Here is a 21917-nt window from a genome sequence, read left to right as displayed (position 1 = left end):
CTTGGAATCAGGAGGACCTGAGTTCAAATCTTGCCTCAGACACTTGACACTTACTAGCTGTGTGACCCTGGGCAAGTCACTTAACCCCGATTGCCTCACAAAAAAAAAAAACAGGAAGAAAGAAAAAAGAAAAAGAAAAAATTACAAAACAAAACATAAAGGTTTCCATTTTCTAACCTAAACAGATATCTGTCAGTTAAACTACTTTGAGTACTTGGTGCCTGCCCTGAGATAGAAAGACTAATGGTGCTGTGGGAATTGTACTGGAATGGACATCAGGAGACCTAGGTTTAAGTCTCATCTCTGTCACAGGCTAGACGTGTGATCTTTGGGAAACTGCTTCCCTCCTCTGGGCCTCAATTTCCCCCATGTATCAAATGAGGGCTTTGTGCTCGATGGGCTTTGAGGTCATTTGAGTTGTAGCATTCTATATTTTCAGGGATTTTTTTTAACCTTAGCCATCTATGTTTTAAGTTCCTCTCAGATCTTATATTCTATGTCTCTAAATATCTTACGACAAGTGGGTAGGAGTGCCATAATAGTTTTGTTGCTGTCTCTTGGTTCAATCCATCACCTGACAGAGGATATCTCATCCCCCGCCCCAGAAAAAAAGGAAAAAAAACCCACAAGATTCTCATAAAGCATTAATGGTTAATGAGAGAAATTAAAATGGTCTATGTGACATAAATGAGGAAAACAATTTTATCTTCAAATTTAACATGAAGTTCTCTGATGAGTAGTGTTGGTTCAATGATTAACACTATTCACTAAATATTCCAGGAAACCACACAAGTAAAAAGATGAGAGAAAATAGTATTTTTTTTTCAGTTCTTAAAAGCAATATTTGCACCCTTTCTTCCAGGAAGACAGAACTGAGATTCCCATGGTGCCCAGAGGGTTGGTTTATAGCTTTCTCACATAGCAATAAGGCCTGAAGAGGGACTGATACTAGAACCACATTCCATTAGTTTACTAGAATGTCACCTTTTAGAATACAGAGTGCACTGTTAGAGGTAACCTTGAACTGTTTAGCTTCCATTTACATCCCAGTGAGTTAATTTATCGCAGAATTTAGAGCTGAATAGTTTCTTAATCTAGTACAACCAATTCATTTACTTTTAACCAACACCTCCTTCAATCCCTCCTCCCTTTTATTATCCCTTTTCCTTTTCTTCCCCTTTACTCTTACTGCTTCTTCCCTCCCTTCTTTCCCACCCTCCCTTTTCTTTCCCCCTTCCCTTTTCTTTCCCTTTTTCCCTCCTACTGCCTATAGGGCAAGTTAGATTTCTATACCTAACTGATTGTGTTATGCCCTTCTTGAGCCAAATCTGATGAAAGTAAGGTTCAAACAATGCTCATCTCCCCCTTCTTTCCCTCTGCTGTAATAGGATTTTGTGTCTTTTCCTGTAATGTAATTTACCCTTGTCTGCCTCCTCCTTTCTCAATACATTTTCTAAGATCTGATTCATCCACTCATTTGGATCCATTTAACCCACTTGATTAGATTTTTTTTTGTCATTACATCAAAGTCAACTAGTATCCACCCTCTTTATGTATACCCCTTTAACATGGTGTAATAACAATACAGTTCTCAAGGGTTACAAGTGTCATATTCCCTTGTAGGGTTTTAAACAGCCCTGACCCCCCCCCCTTTTAACAACATACTGTATCTTTCTGTCCCATTTACCTTTTTAAGTCCTTCTTGAGTACTGTACTTGAAGATCAATTTTTTTGTTGAGCTCTGGTCTTTTTATCAGGAAAGTTTGGAAGTCTCCTATTTTGTTGAATATCCATCTCCTCCCTTGAAAAATGATTCTTGTTTTTGCCAGGTAGTTGATCCTTGGCTGCATTCCAAGCTCCTTTGCCTTACAGAATATCATGTTCCATGCCCTGCGGTCTTTTAATGTAGAAGCGGCAAGGTCCTGTGTAATCCTGACTGTGGTTCCATGATATTTAAATTGTTTCTTTCTGGCTGCTTGCAGCACCTTCCCTTTCATCTGGTAATTTTGGAATTTTGCTATTATATTCCTTGGTGTTGTCAATTTGGGATCTCTTTCAGGTGGTGATCAGTGGATTCTTTCTATGGTTATTTTCCCTTCTGGTTCTGGGACTTCAGTGCAGTTTCCTTTATGATTTCCTGAAAGATACATCATGATTTTCAGGTAGTCCAATAATTTTTAAATTGTCTCTCCTGAATCAATTTTCCAGGTCGGTTGTTTTGCCAATGAGGTATTTTACATTTTCATCTATTTTTTTCATTTTTTTGTTTCTGTTTGACTGCTTCTTGCTCTCTCATAGAGACATTAGTTTGCATTTGTCCAATTCTAGTTTTTAACAGATTGTTTTCTTCTGTGAGTTTTTGTACTTCCTTCTTCAATTGGCCAATTGTGTTTTTTAGGGATTTGCTTTCTTCAGGGTACACTTCTTTTAGTTTTTGTCTTTCCTTCTTCAATTGGCCAATTGTGGTTTTTAGGGACTTGTTTTCTTCAGCGCATTTTTTTTCCAATTGGCCAATTGTATTTTTGAAGGACTCTTCTACCTCTCTCATTTGACTTTTAAAATCCTTCTTGAGCTCTTCTAAGAAGGCTTTTTGGGCTTCAGACCAATTCATATTCCCTTTTGTTGTTGCAGATGTGGGTTTGTTGACAATGTTGTCCTCTTCAGAATTTCTTGATCTTCACTCTTCTCATAATATGAATCTATGGTACATTTCTTTTTACTCATGGTGTTTCTTTATTCCCTGGCCTTTAAAGAGATTGAGTTCTCCTGCTGAGGAACAGAGGGCACTAACCCAAGCTTCTTATGTTGGGAGCCTAGGTCTTGGTCACAGGCTTTGTGTGCTGGGGCCTGTTATACTGGGAATTGGAGGCTGTAGGTTTCTGGCAGCTTACCTCATGTTGAGCTGGAATCAGCAAGGCTGGAACTTTCAGGCAATTCTAGGTTGCCTGCTTCTCCTTTCCTTTAGCTTTCTTCAGCTCCTTTCAAATGGGCACTGCAGGGTGTTTATCTGCCTGGGGCCCCCTTGCAGTGTTGTCTCTGTTTCTGCTAATGCCCTGGGAGATTCCTTTGCAGTGGAGTGCCGAGGCATCTGGTGGTTTTCTGAACTGGTTTCCATGGGTTCCCCCTGCCCTCACTGAGGCACTCAGAGGTCCAGGTATTGGTGTTTGCCTGTTCTACCACCAGTGCTTCAGGATATCTTTACAATTGGAGGCTGCAGGGCTCAGACGGCTCCCCTGGTGTTGGGTTGGAACCAGCAAGGCTGGGGCTTTAGGAAGCCTTTAGGTTGTTTTCTTCACCTCCTTTCAGAATGCTGCAGGGTACTTATCTGCCTGGGGCCTCTTGTGGTTCTGCCTCCCTTATTTTTTGCTGAGGCCCTGGGAGACCCATTTGCTGGGCTGCTGCACTACTGTTCCCCATCTTTCTTCTAGTTCAGCTCTTCCAGGGTCTTTTTTCTGGGCTAATATTTTCTGGGTTTTCAGAGGTTGATAGGGGAGAGTGAGAGTGACTACCTTTTCACTCCCCCCTCTTGGTTCCCCCAACCAATTCATTTTACAAACACAGAAACTGAAGTTCACAGAAGAGCATTAAGTAATTTACACAAGGTCATATAAAAGCTACTGACAGAACCAGGATTCAAACCCATGTCTGCAAGTCTCAAATCTGGTACTCTTCCCTACAGTATCGTATTGCTTCCAACTGAGAGAGATGGGAAGGGTCAAATCCAGAATTTCATACAAAACATTTCCAATTGTAATAGAAAAGAATCTTGAGGGAGAACAGGGACATTATATGCTTTGTGAGTCATGGAGTAGAATACAAAATTGGAGATCTGGTTGCTATTCTTACTCCTTACATTAACACAATGTATCAACCTGATTCAATCTCTCCCCTTTTATGGGCCTTAGTTTTCTCATCTGGGAAATGAGAGGTTTAGACTCTATGCCTTCCAGCTCCAATGTTCTAAGGTTCTTTGAGTAGGAGAGTGAGTGCCAAACACCACTTTCAATTCTGCAGCAACTAAACAACTGTCTAAAGCAATTCCTTAGAAATGGAGTCCTGTGCTGGAGAGAGTATAGAACTGTTAAATCAGAATCAGCCACAAAGGAGTCCCAACCCAATGAATGAAGCCTTTTCTCAGCTTAACTCATGGGTAATCTCTGCTTCTGGAGAGAAAAGGAGAAAAACACAAGATTCCAGAAGAAACACAATGTTCTTATGGTTGGAAGAAGCCAACCAAATTCATCATTGGTGATTCCCATCATGAAGGAAATGCCACCAAATGGCTTTTCAGCCAGGAGCTCTTCAGGACTTTTGGGGGAAAATACTCCATCCACAACTGTAGTTAGGAATATATATTTCTGGAAGAAGAAAAAAATAGTAATATAGCTCCTTTGCTCTTTGAGTACTTATTATCTGCCCTGAGATGAAAAGAATAATGGTGTTGTGGAAACACAGTCTCCTTATCCTTTGGTAAGGTCAACATGGAAAAGGACCTGAAAACTTCAGTCTGGGCATCTGAATTTCAATGACAGTTGTGGGTATTGTCTTTGTATCACAAATGAATTGCTTTTTTTGAATCAATTAATTTTGGCTTTCTTATAACTGACTTCAGTACAATAGATTAGAACATCAGAAAAAAAAACAATTTAATTGTTGCATGGTCAAAAAGTATTACTGTATAAATAAAAGTCCATTGTAAAGGATTATCCTGGGGAGAAATTATTGGATATATTGTTTTCTCATCTTTTCAGGGCCAAGCTTAAGTGCCACTTTCTCAAAGTGTTTTCCCTAGTTATTCTAACTTATATAGATTTCTTCTTCTTTGAATGTCAGTTTTCATTTATTTAATTATGAAAAAAGTACAGAACATGGAACCAGAAGGCCAAAATTTCATTCCATGGCTCTAATATTTACAACCAACAAACTGAACAAATAGCTTACATCTCTAAATCTGAGTTTCTTTATCTGTAAGATAGGATGGTGTTTTTAATATGTATGTCACAGGATTTATGAAGTAATCAAAAACAGAACTGTGAGCTAGTATCATAACAAATGCACATAGAAATGTATAAATTATATAATATGCATATAGACCCATACAGAGATATATTATATCAAGTAATATATGCATACATATAAATATATACATGCATGTAAATATACACATACAAAATGCATTGTGTGATACATATGTATGTATAATATACACACATGTTTTTCTATGCATGTATCTATGTATATACTCATATATGCATATATACACACATATATATAAGTATGCATATATATATACACACATACACACACACACATAAATACGCATACATACACATGTGCACACATTCACCTTAGATTTGATTGACAAATTAGCACTCATTGCATTTTGCTTGGTTGGCTTTTTTATCCTGTCACAGAATTTCAAACTCTTAGTGCTTAGAATCATGAGTGCTCAAAGACTGTCTATTCCAACCAGAACCTGAATTCCCTCTATAACATATCTTCTCAGTCAATTTATTGTGTTTTTAAATGGATATAATCATTACACAGTTTTCTTTTATGCCAAACATCTGAAGCTTCTACCCATTTCTCCTGGAGGTGGTCTATAGAGTCAAACTGAAAAAATCAAGTTTCACTCCTACATGACAACTCTTCAGCTCCCTCAACACAGCTACTTATATCCTTCCTCTATCTTCCCTTCTCCTGGCTAAGCACACCTTGTTCCTTAATCTCATCCTCCTTTGGCATAAACTAGAGGACCTTCACATTCAATGGTTCAGTATCAGTTTGGCAAGAGATCCCCACTGGAGTATTCCAGGGACTCATGCCTAGCTGTATCCTACTTAGTTTTTTTTTTTTTTTTTATCACTGATTGTGATAAAGGGATACATTGCATGAATAGAGTCAGGTTTCAAAAATGTCTTGAAGGAGCATTGGGCTGAATCTGACAAAATTAAATTTAGTGGGAATAAATGGTAGATCTTACACTTGAATTCTAAAATAAATTTCATTAAGTACAATATGGGGAAGATATGGTTAGATAGCAATGTGTCTGAAAAAGATCTGGAGACTTTTTACAAAGACAATATGTTTCAGAAGTAGGATGTAAAATCCAAAAAAGCTAATGTGATCCTGGTTGCATTAAGAGAGGCATTATTTCCAGAAATAAGAAGATGATAGTCCCACTGTACTTTGCCCACATCAGACATCATCCCAAGTATCTTGTTCAATTATGAATACCTTAATTTACAAAGAATATTGATAAGATGAAGGGAACCCAGAAGAGTACAGCCAAAATGTTAAAGAGAATTAAATCCATGACATATAGAGATGATACAGCAAAAACAAGAATTTGGAGGAGGCGTAAGCTAATGTCAACCATGTTCAAGAATGTGGTCAAGTAGGTGAGGTTTGGGATTTGTTCCAGAAGGTAAAATCAGGAGCCATGAGTGGAAGTTGCAAAGAAATCATTTAGGCTTTAGACATCATCATTCAAGAAATTATCTTTTTTTTTTTAATTTTTAAAAATTTATTTTATTTTATTTTATTTTATTGCTTTTATGCAATTGGAGTTAAGTGACTTGCCCAGGGTCACAGAGTTAGTAAGTGTCAAGTGTTTGGTCTGAGGCTGGATTTGAACTCAGGTCCTCCTGACTTCAGGGCCAGTGCTCTATCCACTGTGCCACCTAGCTGCCCCAAGAAATTATCAAGGATAATAATCATATTCTAGAACCAGAGGGTAAAAGAGATATTGAAAGAATCCACTGATCACCTCCTGAAAAAGATCACCAAAGGAATACTCCTAGGAATATTATATCCAAATTCCAGAGTTTCCACATCAAGCAGAAAACATTGCAAGCAGCCAGAAAGAAACAATCAAAATATTGTGGAAACACAATCAGGGCAACACAAGATTTAGCAGCTTCTACATCAAGGGGCTAGAGGGCTTGGAATATAATATTCCAGAGGTCAAAGGAGATAGGATTACAGCCAAGAATTACCTACCTAGAAAAACTGAGTATAATCCTTCAGAGGAAAAAAATGGATATTCAGTGAAATAAAGGATTTTCAATCATTCTTGATGAAAAGACCTGAGATGAATAGAAAATTTGACTTTCAAATACAAGATTCAAGAGAAGCATGAAGAGGTAATCAGGAAAGAGAAATTATAAAGGATTTATTAAGGTTGAACTGTTTATGTTCCTACATGGAAAGATGATATTGGTAACTCATGAGACCTTTGTCAGTATTAGCGTAGTGGTAAAGAAAAAAAATACACACACACACACACACACACACACACACACATATATACACATATACGTATATGTATGTATGTATAGATAGATAGTCACAGCATGAGTTGAAGATGAAGGGGGGATATCTGGAGAATAAAATTAAGGGGTGAGAGAAGATTATACAGGGAGAAAGAGAAAAGGAGAGGTAGAATGGAGTAAATCATCTCACCTAAAACAGACAAGAAAAGACTTTTACAGTGGAGAGGAAACAGGGGAAGGTGAGAGGGAATGAGTGAATATTATTCTCATCGGATTTGGCTTAAGGAGGGAATAACATGCACACTCAATTGGGTATGGAAATCTATCTTACCCTATAGGAAAATAGGGGCGGAGAGGCCAAGAGAGCAGGGAGATGATAAAGGGGAGGGCAGATTGGAGGAGGTGATAATCAGAAGCAAATACTTCTGAGGACAGACAGGGTCAAAAGAGAGAATAGAACAAACAGAGGGCAGGATAGGATGAAGGGAAGTATAGTTTTTTCACAGCATGACAAGTATGGAAGTGTTTTGCATGACTGCACAAGTATAACCTGTACTCAGTCACTTGTCTTCTCAATGAGGGTGCGTGGGGAGGGAGGACAGGAGAAAAATTTGGGACCCAGTGTTTTAAAAACAAATGTTAAAAATTATTTTCACAAGGGGCAGCTAGGTGGTGCATTGAATAAAGCACAGGCACTGGAGTCAGGAAGTCCTGAGTTGAAATTTGGGCTCAGACACATACTTCCTAGCTGTGTGACTCTGGGTGAGACACTTAACCACAATTTTCTCACTAAGAAAAAAAAAATAATAATAATAATAAATTTTTTAATTGTTTTCACATGGAACTGGTAAATAAGATATGCAGGCAATGGGGTATAGAAATCTATCCTCCCCTACAGAAAATAGAAGGGGAAGGGGATAAGAAAAGAGGGAGTTATAGAAAGGAGGGCAAATTCAGAATACACACCATTTTGTGGTGTGGGGAGGGACTAATGGAGAGAAAATATGGACCTCAGTATCTTGTGGAAGTGAATGTTGAAAACTAAAAAAATAATTAATTAATTAAAACAAAAGAAAAGAAAAGAAATCATTTAGGCTTCATGTCAGGAATAACTTCTTAATTAGAGCTGTCCAGAATTGGAATACATGCAGCTAGGTAGCCTGGTGGATAGAGCACCAGGCTGGGACACAAAGAGTCGAACATAACTGAAACAACTGAACGGCAGCAACAGCAGCAACAAAAATGGGATTGGACTTCCTTGGGTGGTAGTAATTTCCCTCTTACTGGAGGTCCTCAAGAAGAGGTTAGATGATTACTTGTCAGGTGTATTGAGGTGGAGATTCCTTTCAGGTATGGGTTGACCTAGAAAAGTGCTATGATTCCATGACTCAAAGAATAAAATTTATATAAGTATAGCATTTTCTTATTTATAAATCACATAGACATCTATTACCTCACTTGGTCCTGATAATCTCATGAGGTAGGTAGTGAAAGGACTATTACACTGCATTATCATACAGATAAGAAAAAGGATGTTTAAAGTGGTTATAGAATCATACGACACAGCCTAGAAGGGACCCTGGGAATCACTTAGTCTGACCCTTATTCAACAAACATTCTATGGACATTTCCATAACTATATGTTAATGATAGATGGATTACAAAGTTGGAACCCAAACATTCCTGTCCTTAAGAAGCTTTTATGTTCATCTATAGGGTAAGAATTTCTGCATCACATTCTTTTACAGATGAGGAAATTGAGGCTCTAAGGGGAGAGTGGCAAAGTCCAGACTTATAGACTAATCATACAAGACACTTTCCTCTATAGGACCTTGCCACAAATGCAAACCAGACTGCAAAGGTAGACTATTAATGGAACATGGTAACTGAAGAAAGAAGAAAGGACATATTTACATTGTGTACAAAACAAAGCTTGAGTACAGTCATTGGGCAAGGAAAGATTCAGAAGACCATACATAGAGATAGAGGGATTAGAAGGAATTCATCATAATATCTCTTCAGCTTAGTTCAAGAGACTTCTTGGAATAGGTGGAATTTTAGGAAAATGTTAAAGAAATGATGGAGTCTTAGTGTGTTCCACATACACTATCCTACCTAAGAGGAGAAATAATTTTGTAGCAAAGATGATGGGAGAGGTAGGGCTAGGGAGAACTTGATTACTACTGAAATGAGTCAGCAAGGCTTGGAATTTCAAATAACTAATCAATCCCAGATATTTTCCACTTAATAATTAGCCCAAAGCTAAAGTCTCCTATTACAATTGCAGTTGTTTTCACAGATTATACGAGGGGTGGAAGAGATTGATAAGAATAGCCTTAATTGCCTGGAGTCTTGGTCTCATCTCTGAGAGCTACTGTAGGGCATAATTGACCCTCCAAAAATGTTTCTCTAGTCTAGAATGTTTTTGTTTTGTTTAATTTTTTATTCATATTTTCTGACATGAACTTAGAAAAAAAAAGTTTACTTTTGGCAGAGTCATCAATAGAATTATTTTGACAGAGATTTTGGGATAGTAGGGGGAAAAAGTTATATAAAGCCTTACTAGGTTTTCTTAACCTGGTATCTGTAAACTTTTATTTTTTTATATATATTTTAGTTACTTTTTCAGCATCATTTATTTCACTTTTAATTTTATGTATTTTATTTTACAACTTTAAAACACTGAAACCCGTTCTAATAACCACAGGAGTCCATCACACATACACACACACACACAAGCATGCATTAAGAGTCCTTGATCTAGAAGGTACTCTGAAACTGAAAAGATCAGTCCCAGAATCCAGAAGATGAATTTTTACACATCAGTAATTGTATCCAAAAGTGTGATGAAGTCCTATTAAAGGATATGACATTGAACTATTCCATTCAGAGATGTATGTCTTTTCTGCACTTAACTTGAACTTAGCAACTAGAATTCTACCACTTATCACAATCCCTGTCACACAGTAGATTCTTAATAAATGTTATTAACTGACTGATTGACTAACTTAAAAGAACCGAGAACTAAAATTAAAATAACAAAAAATAACTTACCTCTGTGGGATCTCCTGTGAAATCCAATTGGTATAATTTCTGTGATGGCAAAAAAAAAGAACGGATGAAAGAAATTTCCCAGAAAGAGCTGCTCTTGCTAATTCACTTGACAATCAGGTTCATTCTCACAGTGTTCTCAAGAAGGTACTCAGGGAAGATGTACATAGGACTTCTGGTCTCCCACACCTCCTGGCAAAGCCAAGTTGTAAAAGCCACAAAGAGAGTAACATGGCCTCTAGGGAATCATGCTTGGAACCACCACCTCAAGTGCTTCTCCCTCCTACTTAGCCCCAACTCATCGTAGGCCTTTGGAAGAAAAAATAGATGAGGTAAACTCTTCTAGAAATGACTGGTGGTACTCTTTTCTCAATTTGTTGAATAAAACAATCTTTCACAGCCCATCACCACCCTATATAATACTTGGCCTCCATTTTAAGAGAGAAAATGAAGAAAAGAGGATAGCATTATCTTTTTAATAAGGCTAAAATAAAGATTGCATTTGGTGCAAACTATGCCAATGCCACTGAAACTCATGCAGCAAGAGTTCAATCATTGCATTTTGAACACGCCTGGCCCTTGTTCTCTATATCTCTGGATTCTCCCGAGATTCCTCAGCCATTGCTGACAAACGGATACATGTGCAAAGTAGAGAATTGTAGCAAATATTCAAGTCATTCTTAGGCCCAGCAAACTACTTAGGCTTCATTTGTCTGATTTATCGTTCAAACATGCTTGGGGCTTGAGTGGATCTAAATGACCATCCCAAGGCTGCATTTTGCCCCTTATGCATGGACACAAGTTTAATCCAGAGTCAGGTTGACTTCACTGAGAAAGCAGATAGCTCATATGGTAAATATCCCTCTCTTCAGAGAAAGCCTCAACACCTCAGGTTCTCTATAGCTGTCAGGATACTCAGGCCACTGTCCCCATGTCTTAGACTTCTTTAAAGAAGATATTCTCTAAGATATTTGAATTGAAGGGAGAGGAACCTCAAATGGTTTTCTAGCCTTGACTCTTATACTCGGACATTTGGTCATCAGAAATGAAATCCATTCCCCTGATCATGACTTACATGATTGTCAAGTCAACTAGGACCTATAGGAGGGACCTTTGTGAAAATTAGGGCTATAACTAGGATAGAATAAGCAAGATTTTTAACACTGTGCCAAAATATAAATAGATACTGTCTGTAGTATTTTGAATTCTCGGCAAAGAAACAATCAAACCAAGCATCCAGTTAGCAAAAATAGAAAGCTTACAGATAGTATGCTAGTTGAAGTATAGGAGGTCAATTCTTTCCTGGCCTTCCTACCAACCATGACATCTGCTCCAAACAATGCAGTATGACTGTGGCAAAAATATTTTCTCTTAAAAAAATAAATAAATAAACAAACAAACAAACAAAAAACCAGCTACTTACCCTTCTAGAAATCAGAGAATGTTGACCATGGGAAATTATCCATACTGCATGGGGGAACTTGAGAGGCTGAAATGACAACATACAATGAAAGTTGTTAAATGAGCAAGAGGTAAGGTCATCTACCATCTCCTCAGATATGTTCAGGATCTAATCCTTTGTCTTCTGCCTCATACGGTGAACCATGATGCCTGACAAGGTTGTTTCACATCCAGCAATAGCTGCCATTTTCTGTTACAAAACATAACAGGAGACACTTTTTCCTATGAGTCCATGGGACAGAATAGTTATACCCAAACCACTGTGTGTGTTTGGATATGTGACATTCAGGTATAGATAGAGAAGAATGTGCTGAATCTGAAGTCAGAGGATTTGCATTCAAATCCTGGCTCTGCCACTTGCTTCCTATGTGACATAGGTAATCATTTCTTCACTCAGGGTCTCCATTCTGAAGGAAAATGAAGTGGTTAAAATAGATGGCTTCTAATGTTCCTTCTAGATTTCACCTTGTTTTGTTTTCCTTCATTCTCAAAGAGGACTGAAAGTGCATTACTTTGTTACAGTCAAGTTCCAATGCCCTTGACTGTGGCTGATCAGACCAATAGGAGCTCAGAACGTTCTACCACAGGTCAGACACAAATAGTCCATCTGAAATTTTGGGTGGATTCTCTAAACTTGCATATCTTGCTTCAGCTTTGACCACTGTGAGTATATAAATGCAGTCAAGTGTTCGGAATGGCATATAATAATGAGCCTACCTAAGTAATTAGTTTGACATTGTAACCGAACAAAGCTTTCTCAAGGACAACGCCACTCTGGAAAATGGCTTGGTGGAAGGTATTCTTGGTCAAGGGAGAAAGATCCTGAGAGAAGAATGGTGAAAACAATATTAAAAATCAAAGCAAAAAGGTAACTAGGATAGGACAAACATGGCTTTACCCTCTCTTTCATTACTAGAATTAAAATTAAAAAAACCATCAACCATGACCTTAGCTCTTAGCTACTAAAATAATTAGCTAAAATAGAGACATGAGGCCTGGTATTGTAAATGGATGGCCAGACTTGGAATCAGGAAAGGTGGATTCAAGATCTTTGCTTGACACCCACTGGCTATGTGACCCTGAAAAAGTGACTTAACTTGTCAGTAACTTCAGGGAGTTCTCTAAGACTATAAGTTGCAGAACAATTATGGATTTCCTTTTTTTTCTCAATTAGTTCCCATTACTAATGAAATCATAGGTTTGAACTCTTGCCTAGAATCTACCTAAAAACAGTCAAAATAAGAAAGAAGCAGAGGAAACACTTCCTCCCTTTGGCTCTCATACTCCTTTTTTTTGGGGGGGGGTAGCAATGGGGCTAAATGACTTGCAAAGGGTCACACAGCTAGTAAGTGTTCTGTGTCTGAGGTTGGATTTGAACTCAGGTCCTCCTGAATCTAGGGCCACTGCTCTATCCACTGCACCACCTACCTGCCCTTCTCATACTCCATTTTAGCTTGGCAATGCTCTCCTATTCCACTGAGTGGAGGGCTTCCTAGAAGCAGCTCCTGACTCATCTGTATTCATTTTGTTCCCCTCCAGTAGAATAGAAACTTGCTGAAGGCAGGGTCTTTCTTTTTGTCTTTGTATCTCAGAGCTTAGCACAGGGTCTTGTACATAGCCTAAATTTAAGAAATGCCTAGAGCATGAAAGCATAAGTATATTAGGATCTACCTCTCCACAGAGATTTTCTGTCCCCAGAGTTGTCTTCCCTTCCCTCCAGTTTGTCTTAAAATATTGATTTAAAATGTTTCATGTTACTTGTCCCAGATACCAAAATGGCTCTTTACAACATGGTTCTAGAGCCCTGGTTAGATGAGTCAAGGAAAGTTCACTTATGCTCAGGAAATACCATGGGGCGACCAACTTACTGGACTGGAACAATAATAAATAAAGATTTGTCTTTATTTTTAGGCCTTGGGAAATGATATTTCCAATGATGGTTATGCATAAATCTGGAATTTAGCTCCTCAATGAAAACTTATAAACAATGAAGCTATTAAGACAAAAATGAGCTACTTGAATCAGAAATGTATAGCAGGCTAGCTTACAAAAAATCATGGGCAAAACTATGAAGTTTCCCCCCCACCAGGAGTCTTAGACACCCCTTAGACATTCCCTTTTTCCCACTCACTGACTTCCATTCTTTTTCTTCTTTCAAAATTTAGTTTTCTCAGGACTGCTCCTCTTCTCCCTATGAACATCTGTTCTTAGGAATACACATGATGAATATATTCACATTGAGATGTTAGTGGCCAATTAGATTTAATATGCTACCTTCCAAGGGAAATTTGGATTATAAATGGGACACAAACTTTAAGGCATGAAATTCTAATGTTAGAACACTAGAAATTCTGTAGGATGAGTCACTCATTGACAGGGAAATTGTTGTGGAGTTATTGTGTGCCTACCTGTAGGTCAAGACCAGCCCTAGTTCTACACCTTAGTGGTATCAAGTAAAATATAGTCAAGTGTGCTAATTTCATAAAGTTTCTTTGAGCTGCCTTAAGTAGAAATATGGAGATTTTCATGATGCTCTCAACTATTCAATATACATGGAAAGACAACTGGAGTTGGACTCTAGAGACATGAGTCTGAGTCCCAGTTCATACACTTCATGACAGTGAGACTACAGCCACTACATCTAGCCGAACCTCAGTTTTTTCATCTTTAAAATAAGAGCAATAATGTGTGTATTGCCTACTTTATATATTATCTGTGAGGAAAGTGATTTTAAAGCAAAATAAACATAACTTGTTGCTATTGTTATTATAAAAGAACACCATTTTGAAAAATGAGTATTGATCTTTATTATTAGTTGTCTTAAATCAGTCTTGGGGCATGCCAGTTCCATATTTCAGTTATAAATATTCACTATAGTCATTGCATACAGTTGTAAGAATCAAAGTCTCTTTTTATACCAGAAATCTCTGTTCTGCTTCAGCTCCCACCCTGAGCTCAGAAACATTGGCAGAACCCTCTAAATCAAAGCATGGAATTCTGAAATCTCACCAATGCTGAAACGCTAAAACCTCCTGATGATTCACCAAAGATGGTCACTGAGTTCAGGTCTCCTCCAAAATTGGCAATATTTTTCTGGATCCAATGTAATGCTGCCACTTGGTCTAAGCAACCCCAGTTCCCCCAAGCATGTTCATCTCCAGTGCTGTAAGGGAGAGGAGAAGAGATGGATGAATTGATGGATGGATATAAATAGATGGGAAAATGGGAATAATTGTTAAAGGGTGGGCCTTCTGATAGAACTTAGCGTCAAGAAATGAGAGGTAGTCTCTTCTCTCTCACACTTTCCTTTGGAGCTTCCTGAGCGCTGAGCTAGCTCTGGCAATTCGTGTGTCAATCTCATTATCAGGTTGACCTCCTTGGAAAGTACACTATCGAGGTAAGTGAACTTATCCATAGCATTCAAAACTTCTCCATTTGCTGTAAACAATGGTTCCATGTATAGATGATATGGTGGTGGCTGATGGAGTATCTGTGTTTTCTTGGTGTTAATTGTTGTGCTAAAATTAGCACAAGCAGCAGAGAATTGATCCATACTTTGTTACACCTCAGCTTTAGAGGCTGCATTGAGTGCACAATCATCTGCAAACAGAAAATCACACACCAGCACTCCCTCCACTTTGTCTTGGCTTGTACACAGGAACTATACTAAGTGCTGGAGTTACAAAGAAAGGCAAAAGAAGTTCCCTATTCTCAAAGAGTTTACTGTCTAATGCTGAAACAGCTATGTACAAACAAGCTACATTAAGGATAAATTGGAAATAATCAAAAGAGAAAAGGCACTAGAATTAAGGGGAATCAGAAAAGGCTTAGTGTAGAAGGACCTGCTAGGACCTGAAGGGAGCCAGGAAAGCCAGGAGGTGGCCATGAGAAAGGCATTCCTCTAAGGAAGAGACATCCTTGTTGCTGTTATTCAGTCGTGTCTGACTTTTCATGACCTCATTTGTGATTTTCTTGGGAAAGATACTGGAGTGATTTGCCATTTTCTTCTCCAGCTCATTTTACAGATGGGGAACTGAGGCAAACAGGGTCAGGTAACTTGCCCAGGGTCACACAGCTAGTAAGTGTCTGAAGCTGGATTTGAACTCAGGAAGATGAGGCTTCCTGAGTTCAGGCCCAGTACTCTATCCACTGAACCACATAGCAAAGCTACCTATAGTCATATGAAAAAGTGCTCTAAATCACTTTTTACTAGATAAATTCAAATTAAAACAACTCTGAGGTACCACATCACACCTATCAGATTGACTAATATGACAGAAAAGGAAAATGAAAATATTGGAGGGAATGTGGAGAAATTGGAACACTAACACACTCTTGGTGGAATTGTGAATGGGTACAACCATTCTGGAGAACAATTTGGAACTATTCCTAAAGGGCTATAAAATTGTGCAATACCCTTTGACCCAGCAATAGCACAACTACGTCTATGTCCCAAAGAGATCAAAGAAAAGGGAAAAGAGAAAAGGACCTCTCTGTGCAAAAATATTTATAGCAGCTCTTTTTGTGGTGGCAAAGAATTGGAAATTGAGAGGATGCCCAACAATTGAGGAATGACTGAACAAGTTGTGGTATATGATTGTGATGGAATACTATTGTGCAATAGGAAATGATGAGCAAGATGCTTTCAGAAAAAATCTGGGAAGACTTATATGAACTAATGCAAAGTGAAGGGAGTGGAACCAGGCAAACACTATACACAGTACCAGCAATATTATACAATGATCAACTACAAAAGACTTAGCTACTCTGATCAAGACAAAGATCCAAGACAATTCCAAAGGACCCATAATGAAAAAGGCTATCCACCTCCAGAGAGAGAACTGACAAATCCTGAGCGCAGATTAAAGCATACTTTCTTTCACTTTAAAAAAAAAAAAAGAAATGAGAGGTAGTATAGTAGGAAGAATATTGACTGACAGGAGAAATCTTGTTTCAAATATGGCCTTTTAATATATTTAAGCCTTATTTTCCTAATCTGTAAAATTGATAATAATAGTACTTATCTAAAAGTAGATGAGGGAGAAAACTTTGTACCATATATAAAACATTGAAAAAAATGGCATTACTATTAGGAATAATTAGTTACATGAGAAAATTGGGTGTAATGAAGAGGTTCCACACCCACAAGAAATCCAGCTTTAATTTCAACCTTATTATTTTTATGTCTTATCTAGGCCCTGCTTTCTGCATATAAGTATTATGAGAGCAGCAGTCAGGTCTTCTTATTTCTTATGTTAACTCCATGACCTTCCTCATCCTTTGGATACCCAATTGATGAGAACTGCTCCAAAAGGACCTGGCTGAAATCCCCAGGTATTTGGTGCCCAAATTGTTCCTGTTCCCCACCATACCATGTCAGTGCTTTGTTCTCATGTGATTTGCTGGACTTCATATTTTTCTCGTCCTCTATGCTAATATGAAAATGCTTAGTTCATATCCTATCTGCTCCAGAAAACCTAGACACTCAGACCAATAGTGATTGCTCCCTCCTCTGGATTCTGATATCTAAGAACCATTATCATCTATAATCCTCATTTGGCAATAAAATTTGTTGTCAGTATTCAATGTAGAAAGGCAGCCTCTTTGGACTGGACAGTGATAAACAAAATGAAGCTAGCATTATTTTTTTTTCCTGGAAGTAATGTGACCCAATTGCTTTACTTTACTTTTATTTTATTTATTTAGCTTATTTTTTTTTTAATTTTAGTCACTTCCTTTGCATACCTCCTCTTCAATCAAATAGGATCTTGAGAGCACAGAGTCTTAATCCATCAACCTACAACATCACTCCTATGGCATTATTTTGGGCAGAGTTTGTGGGATAATGTTTGGGGGACACAATATCCCAATCAGGCATACAGTTGAAATACATTAGAGAGAACTAGCTAACTTCACTAGACCAATAGGCTGCAAATCTGCTGTAGAAAAAAAAAGAGGAGGGGGTGGTAATTGATTTTCTAACACATAACCACAGCATTAATCTTAGCCTGGACACATTCTACTGGCTTTTGTTGACTGCCTGGCTAAGTGTGGAGGTTCAATGACTCAGCCACTATACACATAAGAAAGGTAAGTATATCTTTGTCAGGGAGAGAATTTCTAGCCACTTCATCTTCGATGGGAGGAGCCCAGCAGATGATATTGAAGAGGTGAAGCCAAGTATATGACAGCAGAATACTTACAATTCAGCAACCACAAGCATGGAAGAGATGTCAAGAAGAGATAACACTAAGTCCAGCAAAGAGTAGAGACAAGAAACTCAGCAGAGAAAATGTAGTACCCAACAGAGATGCATCATCTAATAACTACAAGCAGCTATTAAGTATATATCATGTACCAGGCACCAGAAACAAAATTACCTATCCCAAAGAGATTAAATTGTATTAGTTAAACCCATGTGTAAAATAGAAGTATAAAAGAGACACAAATCAAATGAAAGTTTATTTTGAAAGGGTAAAGAGACAATAGCCCCTGAAGACATCAAGAAGGTACCCATATAGGAGATGGTAATTGAAATGAGCTTTGAAGGAAGCAAGATACTCTGTTTATTAAATGACTTTCTTTTAGATTAACTGTCTTCTGACTGACTAGTAAATATAAATATATTGGTGGGAGCTCATGAGCTATGACTTAGAGCAAATGCAAACATATAGAATAAGATAATCAAATAACTGATTTACAGTTAGAAACAACCTCAGAGCTCAGCTAGTACAACCAATTCACTTTATAGTTGAGGAAACTGAAGAAAAAACAGATGAATTGCTTTGTCCAGTTATAGAGAAAGTAAAATGAATGAGTTCATATTTAAATGCTGAAGTAGTTTTTTTCATACAAATTTATTTATTTTTCGTTTTCAACATTTACTTCCACAAGATTTTGAGTTCCAAATTTTCACCCCATCTCACCCTTCCTCCACCCAAACATGGCATGAATTCTGAATACCTCTTTCCCTTGTCTGCCCTCTCTTCTATCTCTCCCCCCCTTCTCTTATCCCCTTCCCCTTCTATTTTCCTGTAGGGTAGGATAGATTTCTGCACCTCATTTCCTATATTTCTTATTTCCCAGGTGCATGTGAAAACATTTTTTTTAAAGATGTGTTTTCAAAACTTTGGGTTCCAAATTTTCTACCTTCCTCCCTCCCCACCCACCCTCATTGAAAAGGCAAAAAACCCAAAATAAGTTATACATGTGTAGTTATGTAAAACACTTCCATAATAAACATGTTGTGAAATACTAACTCTATTTCCCTTAATAATATCCTGCTCCCCCATTTATTCTATTCTTTCTTTTGACCCTGTACCTCCTCAGAAGTATTTCCTTCTGATTACCCCCTTTTCCCAATCTGCCCTCCTCTCTATCATCCCCCTGCTCTCTTTTATCCCCCCCCCATATATTTCTGTAGGGTAAGACAGATTTTCATACCCCATTGAGTGTGTATGTTATTCCCTCCTTAAGCCAAATCCTGTAAGAATGAGATTCATTCATTCCCTCTCACTTTCCTCCATTTCCCCTCCACTGAAAGAGCCTTTTCTTCTCTGTTTTTTTGTGAGATAATTTACCTCATTCTACTTCTCCCTTTCTTCTTCTCCTAAGATAATCATCTCTTATACCTTAATTTTATTCTCCAGATATGACCCCTTAATCTTCAACTCATCCTGTGCCCTCTATCTATCTATCTATCTATCTATCTATCTATCTATCTACATACATACATACAATTTTTCCCTCCAACTACCCTAATACTAACAAAGGTCTCATGAGTTATAAATATCATCTTTCCATGCAGGAATGTAAACAGTTCAACCCTAATAAGTCTCTTATGATTTCTCTTTCCTGTTTACCTCTTCATGTTCCACTTGAGTCTTGTATTTGAAAGTCAAATATTCTATTCAGCTCTAGTCTTTTCATCAAGAATGCTTGAAAGTCCTCTATTTCACTGAATGACCATTTTTTCCCCTGAAGGATTATACTCAGATTTGCTGCGTAGGTAATTCTTGGTTTTAATCCTATTTCCTTTGCCCTCTGGAATATTATATTCCATGCCCTGTGGTCCTTTAATGTAGAAGCTGCTAAATCTTGTGTTATCCTGATTGTGTTTCCATAATACCTGAACTGTTTTTTTATGGCTGCCTGCAATATTTTCTCCTTGACCTGGGAACTATGTAACTTGGCTACAATATTCCTAGGAGTTTTCCTTTGGGGATCTCTTTCAGAAGGAGAATGGTGGATTCTTTCAATTTCTATTTTGCCCTCTGGTTCTAAAATATCAGGGCAGTTTTCCTTGACAATATCTTGAAAGATGATGTCTAGGCTCTCTTTTTTATTATGGCTTTCAGGATAGTCCAATAATTTTTAAATTCTCTCTCCTGAATCTATTTTCCAGGTCAGTTGTTTTTCCAATGAGATATTTCACATTGTTTTCTAATTTTTCATTCTTTTGGGTTTGTTTTACAGTGTCTTGATTTCTCATTAAGTCACTAGCTTCCAATTGCTCTATTCTAATTTTTAAGGAAGTATTTTCTTCAGTAATCTTTTGGACTTCCTTTTCCATTTGGTCAATTTTGCTTTTTAGGGCATTCTTCTTCTCATTGGCTTTTTGGACCTCTTTTCCCATTTGGGTTAGGCTATTTTTAAAGTGTTATTTTCTTCAGTATTTTTTTGGGTCTCCTTTAGCAAGCTGTTGACTTGCTTTTCATGATTTTCTTGCATCACTCTCATTTCTCTTCCCAGTTTTTCCTCTACTTCCCTTACTTGCTTCTCAAAATCCCTTTTGAGCTCTTCCAAGGCCTGGGACTGATTCATATTTTTCTTGGAGGCTTTGGATGTAGGAGCTTTGACTTTGTTGTCTTCTGGTTGTATGTTTTGATCTTCTTTGTCACAAAAGTAAGATAATATAGTCTGATTCCTTTTTGTGAGGTTTGCTCATGGTCCCATCCAATTACTTGAGTTTTAAACTCTTTGTTAAAGTAAGAGTCTGCTTCCAATGTGGAGAATGTACTGTCCCCAGCTTTGGGGGTTTGTATAGCTGTTTTCAGAGATACTTCTAGGGACTTATAAATTTTCAGTTCTTCCAAGGTGCTATGATAAGGTGTGAGGTGTTTACTCCTTCCCTGGACTGTGCTCTGGTTTCTGAGTGACCACAAGCAGCCTTTTCTGTCTTGGACCTGTGAGGAGAATTTTCTCTGCCCAACCACTACAAACTCCACCACACCAGCGCTCCTCCTTGCCCCAGGACCACCACCCAGAACTGTGATTCAGATCCAAGCATGGGCAAAGCAAGAGATTCTTGCCTCAGCACTAGCAAAGAGATCCCTGCAGTCCCTTCTGATCAGCCACCCGATTTCCCCTCAGTCTGTGGGCCAGAAGCTCTGGATGCAGCCACCACTCTGGGTCCACCGCTCGCTTGGGAACTGAGGCTGAGACCTAGCTCCTCTCTCACTGCAGAAACAGACTTTTCCCACTGATGTTCTAAGTTGTCTTTGGCATTCTTAGGTTGAGAAGTCTGGAATCTGCCACAGCTGCCCAAGATTCAGTCCTCTGAGGCCTGCTCCAGGTTCACTGTGGCCTGTGCACCTACTCTGCGCTGCACTCCTCGCCCCACATGTCACAATATACCTTTCTGGTCAACCATCCAGGCTGTATTGGGCTGGAGTTTTGCTTCACTCTGTCTTTTCGTGGGTTCATCTGCTTTAGAATTTGTTTAGAGCCTTTTTTTTACTGGTATTTGAAGGGGGCTTGGGGGAGAGCTCAAGTAAGTCATGGCTTTCACTCTGCCGTCTTGGTTCCAACCCCTCCAGCAGTAGTTTGATATCTGTCTTCTGACTCCACGTCCATGATACTATCTTTTGAAATTTCTGTTGTTATATTGATTTTGCAGTAGACATAATTGAAGGAATTCAAATACTAGATATGTGTCACTCTGAGGAGCCACATTTCAAAAGAACAGTGACTTCTAAAGATGTGAGTGCCTTTTCCATTAACATGGATTACTAGCCCTCTGAACTATAGTTCACCACCTGGCCAACAAACTGTTGATGAGTCTATCCAAATTTAGCCAGGCCAGACCATGCAGGAAAGACAATATATTTGGGCCTATATTCAAAGCCCTTC

General features: G+C 38.2%; 1 pseudogene; it reads right to left on the bottom strand.

The window, feature by feature from the left end:
- LOC110207512 (liver carboxylesterase 1-like) overlaps nt 1-21917 on the bottom strand; it is a 60134-nt pseudogene that overhangs the window by 6259 nt on the left and 31958 nt on the right.

Source organism: Phascolarctos cinereus, unplaced genomic scaffold, assembly GCF_003287225.1.
Source record: "Phascolarctos cinereus isolate Bilbo 61053 unplaced genomic scaffold, phaCin_HiC Scaffold_2;HRSCAF=192, whole genome shotgun sequence".
NCBI classification, from domain to species: domain Eukaryota; kingdom Metazoa; phylum Chordata; class Mammalia; order Diprotodontia; family Phascolarctidae; genus Phascolarctos; species Phascolarctos cinereus.
This window is presented reverse-complemented; position numbering and strand designations above follow the sequence as displayed.